At 44.6% G+C, this 8,701-nt stretch overlaps 1 protein-coding gene across 1 annotated transcript in view; it reads left to right on the top strand.

Annotated features, from left to right (window-relative positions):
- Window positions 1-3,893: 3,893 nt before the first annotated feature.
- Window positions 3,894-8,701, top strand: part of WDR37 (WD repeat domain 37) — an 80,559-nt gene continuing 75,751 nt past the window's right edge. Inside the window, exon 1 of the mRNA XM_017514056.2 lies at window positions 3,894-4,043. The gene's annotated coding sequence lies outside the window, so the exon portion shown is untranslated. The remainder of the gene's footprint in view (window positions 4,044-8,701) is intronic.

Below are 8,701 nucleotides of genomic sequence, written 5' to 3'. Positions count from 1 at the left end.
AATAGGAGTCTCACTTGGTTGCCCAGGCTGGAGTGCAGTGGTGTGATCTCAGCTTACTGTAACCTCCACCTCCTGGGTTCAAGTGATTCTCCTGCCTTAGCCTCCTGAGTAGCTGGGACTACAGGCATGTACCACCACACCCAGCTAATTTTTGTATTTTTAGTGGAGACAGGGTTTCACCATGTCAGCCAGGCATGTCTTGAATTCCTGACCTCAAACGATCCACCTGCATCAGCCTCCCAAAATGCTGGGATTATAGGCATAAGCCACCGTGCCTGGCCTATCTTGCACTTTTGTATTATGGAGACAGCTTCTTTCCTTCAATCTCATGAACCAACCTCTGATAGCTTCAGATTTTTCTTGTGTAGCTTCCTCATCTCTCTCAGCCTTCACAGGACTGAAGAGTTAGAGCCCTGCTCTGGATCAGGCTTTGGTTTAAAGGAACAGTGTGGTTGCTTTAATCTTTACAGACCACTCAAACTTTCTGCATATCAGCAATAATGCTGTTTCATTTTTTTTAATCATTTGTGTGTTCGCTGGAGGAGCACTTCAAATTTCCTTAAAGAACTTTTCGTTTGCATTCACAATTTGGCTATTTCAACATACCTTCCTCACTATGTTTAATCATTTCTAGCTTTTGATTTAAAGTAAGAGATGTGCAACTCATTCTTTTACAAAACAATTATTGGCCATTTTAGGGTTATTAATTGCCCTAATTTTTTTGAGTCGAGGTCTTGCTTTACTGCCCATGCTGGAGTGCAGTGGTGTGATCACGGGTCACTGCAACCTTGAATTCCTGGGCTCAAGCAATCCTCCTGCTTTAGTCTCCCAGGTAGCTGGGACTACAGGCATGAATCCCCAGCAGGCCGGGCCCCTAATTTCAGTATTGCTGTGTCTCAAGGATAGGGAGGTCTGAGTAGATGGAGCGAGATAGGGAGGCTACTGGTCAGTGGAGTGGTCAGAACACATCTAACATTTACTGACTTAGTTTGCTGCTTTACATGGGGTGGTTCTTGGTGCACCCCCAGATAATTTCGACAGTAATATCAAAGATCACTAATCACAGATCACCATAACTAATAAAGAAAACATTTGAAACATTCCAAGAATTACCAAGATGTGACGCAGAACATGAAGTGAGCACGTACTGTTGGAAAAATGGCACTGATAGACTTGCTACATGCAGGGTTGCCACAAATCTCCACTTTCTGAGAAACATGATACCCGCGAAGTGCAATAAAGTGATGCACACTAAAACAGGTGTGCCTGTTATGACACACACACACACACACACACACACACACACACACACGAGAATGATTATGAAGCAACATGGCAACCAGCTTGTAACACTAGAGTGTACTAACTACCCAAGTGTTTGAGGCACAGTTAAAATAATCAGTAATGAGGACGAGAGAATCCTACCATTCTATTATGTATCACATCTAATATATATATATCCTATCATTCTATATATCTATCATATCTAATCAATCCTATCCTAATTGTCTATCAAACCAAGCTCATAAATGAGTTAATAAATTCAGCATTGTTGCCCTATGGCAGGGACAAATAAATTACATGTATTTTGCACAGGTGGACATGTAACAAGATAGAAACTGGTTTTGTCAGACAGGATTCCCTGCAGCTTCTGTAGGAGGCAGTATGTAATTGGATACCAGGACTGCAATCATAACCTTTTATAATTTTGGCTAGTTTTGTGTCTTTCAAAAAAATTACATTGGACAGTTATTTCAGGAAACAGTGTGTTATGGGTTAAACTGTGTCCCCCTCTCCAGTTCATGTGTTGAAGACCACATTTCCAGTATTTCAAAATGTGACCTTATTTGGAAATATGGTTGTTGTGGCTATGATTAGTTAACCTGAGGTCAGAGTAGGGCCTCTCCCACTCCAATATGATTGATGGCCTCATAAAAAGAACACAAAGGGTGCAGACAGATACGGACATGGAAACCATCATGTGAAGGCTGGGTATGCTGCCACAAGCCGAGGAATGCCCTGAAGCTGAGAAGCATTACAGGCTCCGATCACAGCTGTCAGAAGGAACCAACTCTGCCAACACCTTCATCTTGGACTTCCAGTCAGACCTCTGACAATAAATTTGTTCAAGCTGCCTAGTTTGCAATATTTTGTTACTGCAGCCCTAGCATGGGTAGTGAAAAGAACATGGGCTCTGACGTCAGCCTTTAGTCTTTGCCGACTGCACGATTATCTTTTTGACTGACAAGTTATTTCAACATTCTCATACTTAAAATTCAATTTAGAATAACAACTTCTACTTTACTGGATTCTTTTGGGGATTACATTAGTTACAAAAGATGTAAAGTGACTGGCTCTCAAAAAAATGTTGATTTCTTTCCCTTGGTTTTGTGACATGTCATGCACTCAGTTATTTTCAGTGACTTTTGTGGAATCCTAAATATATCAAATTAAAACATTACATTAATGATATCCTAAGCGTTATCTGACTGCAAAATAAAACCACCTATTAGAATGTGGGTTAGTGCCTTGATTCTGAAGGGTGTAGTGACACAAAGAAAAAAAAAAGAATGTGGGTTAGATGAGACACTGCGACTTACAAAGCTTTCTCTTTGCTGCCATGCCCAGCCGAATGTCTGCATACCGGGTGCTAAATAAACATTTGTTACTTAAATGTCACAACCTCTAAAAGTTTAAAAAATGACTTCTCTAAAATGTCAAATATTTTCTCCTTGGCGTTCCTCTTAGAGAACCGTTTTTTAGCGATAAAGTTTTATTAATACACTCAATGCAGAAATACACGTTTAATTTTTTTTTTGGTTATTTGGATCCCCTAAATATAATGTTAAATTTGATTCTCCTGCAACAAACAAGTTACCGCTTCTGACTCTTCATCTTTAGCTTAATTTTTTTTCTTTTTGAGACAGAGTCTCACTCTGTTGCTAGGCTGGAGTGCAGTGGCATGATCTCGGCTCACAGCAACCTGTGCTTCCCCGGTTCAAGTGACTCTCCTGCCTCAGCCTTCCGAGTAGCTGGGACTACAGGCGCGAGCCACCACGCCCGACTAATTTTTGTATTTTTAGTAGAGACGGGGTTTCACCATGTTGGCCAGGCTGGTCTCGAACTCGTGACCTCGTGATCCGCCGGCCTCGGCCTCCCAAAGTGCTGGGATTACAGGCGTGAGACACCGCGCCCAGCCTTGAGCTTCATGGTTAAAGGAAGTTGCAGGAATGTTGACCTACACAGGAAAAAAATGCTTTCACGCTGTAGATTTACTCTAGACGGGCTTCAAAGGCGCAGTCAGAGCTTTCTGCAGAGCGGAGAGACGGCTGTTTACGTAAAGACCATCATGCGGCGTTTCCAACCTAGATTCTAGGAAAAAAGCGGCTCAAGTCCCACCTTCGCAGTGAACAGCTGATTCTGTTTTTCCTTCCCAGCCAATGGTGATCAAAAGCTTCGGGATGCGGGTGAGTCACTGCGGAGGAGCCGAACGCTGACCGCGCCGTCCCCGCCAGGCTCCTGCGCCGCAGGCAGCGCGGCCACCAGCGCAGGCGGCCCGGGGGTCTCCGGCCTCGGGCGGACCCCGCCCCGGGCTCGCTGTCCTCCCGCCCCGGCTGCCGGGCTGCGGGGCAGATGGACTCGGAGCGCCCCGCCGGTGAGTAGATACGACTCCCGAGGCCACCTCTCGCGCCCCGCTCCGCGGCAGGAACAGGCGACCGGGGTGGGGACGTCGGCTGCGGAGTAGAGGCGCCCGGACCCCACGGGGATGCGGGGCGGAAGCCGAGGCATGACTTCCGACGCCTGCGGCGGCTTCCGGCGGCCACAGAGGCGCGGGAGTGGGGCGGGACTTCCGGCGGCGCCGGAAGTGTAGAAGCGCCGGAAGTGTAGAAGCGCCGAGTCGGGGTCGTGGGGTCGCGTCAGTGTGGAGGCAGCCGGTGTCCTGCGCGTCGTGGGGTCAGTACTGGGGACCGCGTCCTAGGGACTCACGGGCGGTGCGCGACCCGCGCTGGCTCCGGGGGTGGCAGGCACGGCGGCTGTGACAGGTGAGTGCCGCCATCTTCCTATCTCTTGAGCGCCGAGTCCTTCCCCGGTTGCCCAGAAGAGGAGTCGGACGCTACCGGGCTCTAGGGGGGTGCAGTGGCCGTTGGCTCGTGGTGGGGGATGGGATGCACGTGGGCTCGGAATGCGGAGGATCCAGGGTGGTGCAGCAGGGGTCGCGGCCCAGGAGGGCCGGTGGCGGTGCTGGGAGTGCCGTGGTGCAGAAGGGTTCAGGGTGCAAGAGAAGTTGGGGCGCAGGAGGAGTCCGTGGCCGTGCCAGAGGGACCGGGGTGCAGAGGGATCCGGGCCCGGGGCGGTGCAGCAGGAGCCGTAGTCTAGGAGGAGTCGGGGCGCTGGAGTCGCGGCACTGGTGAGGCCTGGGGTAGAAGGGTTTGGCCTGGGGGTCTCTCTTCGCCCCATAGGCTTCGGCCTGGCCACTCCGGGGAAGTGCGTCTCCAGGAAAGCACTTTGGAGGCCTTTCGGAGAGGAGGATGGCCTTCCTTCTAGCCAAAAAGTGGGGATGGCGGGCTTCAAGAAGGATGGCGAGCACGGGGTGACGGATGCTGAAGTGAATAACGGCGCTATGGTATTGTTCCCCTTTTAAGACTTCCTTTTCTTTCCCTTCCCCCGTAAGCAGCCACAGCTGGAGGGAAACATTAAGATAGCTGTTCACCGGAATAACACAAGAGCAACAATAATAATGTACTCATTTACTAAAGAAAGTTGAATAAATATGTTTTTCCAGATTGTAAGCAAAAATATCTAAGGTCTGCCAGGTTTTTAAAGGTTTTGTCATTTAGCTTAAACGATAAAACGTTCCTTGTGCTTGGCCAGGTCACTTGAAGTTGATACCATTATAGGATATAAAAGTGTTAATTGCTTGGCAGTTTCATTTATTAAAACTCAAGCTTTTTTCTCTTAAGTTCAGTATGTTGGCCTGTGAGTTATGGTCATAAAAGTATTCCAGGAATTATTTATCTCTAAATGAGGTAGCTCAAGATAGTTATTATATTTCTTCAGTATTTTTCATCCTCTTCTGAACTTCCCGCGACTCCAGCACGCGCGCATGCGCGCGTGCACACACACACGCACAGAGTTCTGGTTACTTTCCTGATCAAATTCGAGTCTTTCAAAATCGCTTTTGAAATGTGATCCCAGGAGTTGAACGATATCTAAATATGAACTGACCAATGAGGAACAAGTGGAGTGATCTGTTATTCCCTGGGTTTGAATGCTGCCTTTCTATTAATACTGCTCACAGGAGACAGAGTAGGGGAGTGGACCCTGGCCACATCTCATAACAGCAGTGTGACCTTGGGCGAGGCCTTCCTAAGTCCCCACTTCCTGTCCTCTCACATGGTGTTCATATCAGCCTCATTTTGTTATTGGAAAGGTTATGTTATGTAATATATGTCAGCCATTCTTGCGAGGTGCTGTATACAGGAGATCTTGAGTGAGTGTGTTTTTCCCCCTCCTCCTTTTGGGTAGCTTTATTAGACTGTTCACTTTGCGCTTTTGCCCTGAACTAAAATTCCTAAGTCTCTTTCCCCGAGTTGAAACTAAGATGGAGTTTTCTTATTTATCCTGTCTTATTTTTTCAGGGAAAATATTTTACATCTGTTGAATTTCATCCTTGGTTTAAACTTACTCTTTTAACTACTGAGATCTTTTGAAGATCCTGATGGTTATTTATCCAGTTAATGATGTTTTTCTAATTCAGTGTCATCCATGGAATTGATGGTGCATGTATTCCATGCCTTCATCTCATTAATGACAAAACATTTTAAGCAGGTTAATATTGATGACAGAGTTCTGACCTGTAGAGACCATTCTGTTCCTCAGTATTGTTCAGAAGTTGAGTTTGGTGTTTAAACCCACTAGGAATTCATCTAATAGTGCTGTTGCGATAAAATGTTACTGCGAACTTCATTAAACTTCTGGTGGAAATTACGTCACATTTTATTCCATTTTCAGTTTATTTCTCCAATTTAAAGTCATATGGAAATTATATTCCTTACCCATTCTTTTGCATATGATTAGCATTTATGGCATTAACCATTTAAGCAAGTGTTTTTGCTTCGATGAAAAGTGTTTAAAATCCTACTGTATATCAAACAAAGTAATGTTTTGTATTTTTTTTTTCAAATGAAAGTGTAATTTAAGAATTTGTTGGCCAGGAGTGATGGCTCACACGTGTAATCCCAGCACTTTGGGAGGCCGAGGTGGGTGGATTGCTTAAGTCAGGAGTTCAAGACCAACCTGGCCAACATGGTGAAACCCCGTCTCTACTAAAAATACAAAAATTAGCTGGGCCTAGTGGGGGGTGCCTGTAATCCCAGCTACTTGGGAGGCTGAGGCAGGAGAATCGCTTGAACTTAGGAGGCGGTGGTTGCAGTGACAGTGAGCCGAGATCATGCTACTGTACTCCAGCCTGGGTGAGAGAGTGAGAATCTATCTCAAAAACAAAACAAAACAATAACAACAAAATAAAGAATTTGTTGTATTGCTGTTTAAAGCTACTTTGGTTATCTTCCTTCCCCAAATTATATGCACTTAGGAGAATGATAGTTTCTATAGCCACAATTTAATTAATATTGGAAAGAATCTTTTATAAAAGAGCAGGAAGCTAAGTGTTCATTGATGCTATTTAATATTACAGCATTTCTTTCTTTTTTTTTTTTTTTTTTGATGGAGTCTCACTCTGTTGTCCAGGCTGGAGTGCAGTGACATGATCTCAGCTTGTTGCAACCTCCACCTCCCAGGGTCGAGCAATTCTTGTGCCTCAGCCTTCTGGGTAGTTGGGACTACAGGTGTGCACCATAACACCCAGCTAATTTTTGTATTTTAATAGAGACAGGGTTTCACCATGTTGGCCAGGCTGATCTTGAACTCCTGACCTCGCCCACCTCAGCCTCCCAAAATGCTGGGATTACAGGCGTGAGTCACTGCGCCTGACCTAATATTACAGCATTTCTTAAGATGAGGAATTTAGCTTACTAACACAAACTGTGTTTATGGGTTTCATTAATTTATTGAGTGTTTGTCCAGTGCCTGCTGTCTGCAGAGTACTGTGCTGCATCAAAGCTGTGTGCCTGTTTCTGACTGCTTGCAAACAATAGGGCTATGCTATGTACATGGCAACATATACTGAGGATGGATGAATTGGACAGACTGTATAAATCAGTTAAGAGTTCAGAAGGAAAGTTTATCAAATCTATGGTAGGAGAGAAAGATTGCATTTTTAGAGCGAACTATTTATAGTGTCTTGAAAATATGTTTATTAAAAACCAGAAGGATATTTAATCAACATAAGCTTTCTGTTTGCTATGGTAATCTGTCCAATAATATTGGGTAAATGTGAATATTTTGAAGGAAAATAATTATGTTTTGGAATCTCAGGTTTCTTTTTGTTTGTATTTAGGTAAAACAGTGCATAGAGATTTTATTTTTGGAGTGAAGAAGTTTCTTTTTTCTCTTTACAGTTCTGTAATCAGTTTATTAGTGTTTAGTCTGTTAAATACAGTTAGGTGCCATATTACGAATGATGTTTGTTCAACAACAGACCTCGTGTTAAGATGGTGGTCCCGTAAGATTATAATACTGTATTTTTACTGTACCTTTTCTATTGTGTTACAGTTGCCTGCAGTTTTCTGTACAGTAACATGCTGTGCAGGGCTGTAGCCTAGGAGCAGCAACCTCTGCCATCTAGCCTTGGCGTGTAGTAGGCTGTGCATCTAGCTTTGTGTACGTGCAGGCTGTGATGGTCCCACAGTGGTGAAATCACCTGACAACACATTTCTCAGAACCTATCCCCATCCTTAAGCGATGTATGACTGTTGAAAGGCTCTTAATTGGATTTGAGAACTCTGTCTTATAGGGGTATCATGAGGATTCCTGACTCTTTGTGTTTATTGATCTGTTTAAGTCTTACAGTAATTCTTTGTAGTAGCTCTTCAGCTTCTGGTAGACCTACCAGTCTACCAACTTTCTTCCAGTATCTCTCCATTAATTCTGTTTTCACTTCCCTTCTTGTCTATTTTAGGTTTCATAGTATACCATTTCAGTAGTTCTTTTACAAACACCTGCCACTTCCTTGACTCTCTTCCCATGATACCAACATGAAACTCCCCTAAACTGGTTATTAAACATTTAAATAAGATTTCTGCTAATACTGGTTGAGCATCCTAATCCAAAAATTCAAGATCCAAAGTGCTCCAAAATCCAAAACTTTTTGAGTGCTAACATGACACAAGTGGAAATTTCCGCACCTTACCTTGTGACAGGTTGTAGTCAAAATGTGGATACACAACATGGTTTATTCAGAGTCCCCAAGGGAAAAATAAAATGACCTTCAGGTGGCCGGGCATGGTGGCCCATGCCTGTAATCCCAGCACTTTGGGAGGCCAAGGTGGGCGGATCACTTGAGGTCAGGAGTTTGAGACCAGCTGACCAACATGGCAAAACCCCGTCTCTCCTAAAAATACAAAAATTAGCTGGGCCTGGTGGTGGCTGCCTGTAATTCCAGCTACTTGGGAGGCTGAGTAAGGAAAATTGCCTGAACCCAGGAGATGGAGGTTGCAGTGAACTGAGATTGTGCCACTGCACTCCAGCCTGGGTGACAGAACAAGACTCCATCTCAAAAAAAAAAAAAAAAAAAAGAAGA

Source organism: Cebus imitator, unplaced genomic scaffold (genome assembly GCF_001604975.1).
Source record: "Cebus imitator isolate Cc_AM_T3 unplaced genomic scaffold, Cebus_imitator-1.0 Scaffold513, whole genome shotgun sequence".
In the NCBI taxonomy this organism is placed as follows: domain Eukaryota; kingdom Metazoa; phylum Chordata; class Mammalia; order Primates; family Cebidae; genus Cebus; species Cebus imitator.
The sequence above is the reverse complement of the archived record's forward strand: the minus strand, read 5'-3'. Positions and strand labels throughout refer to the sequence as shown.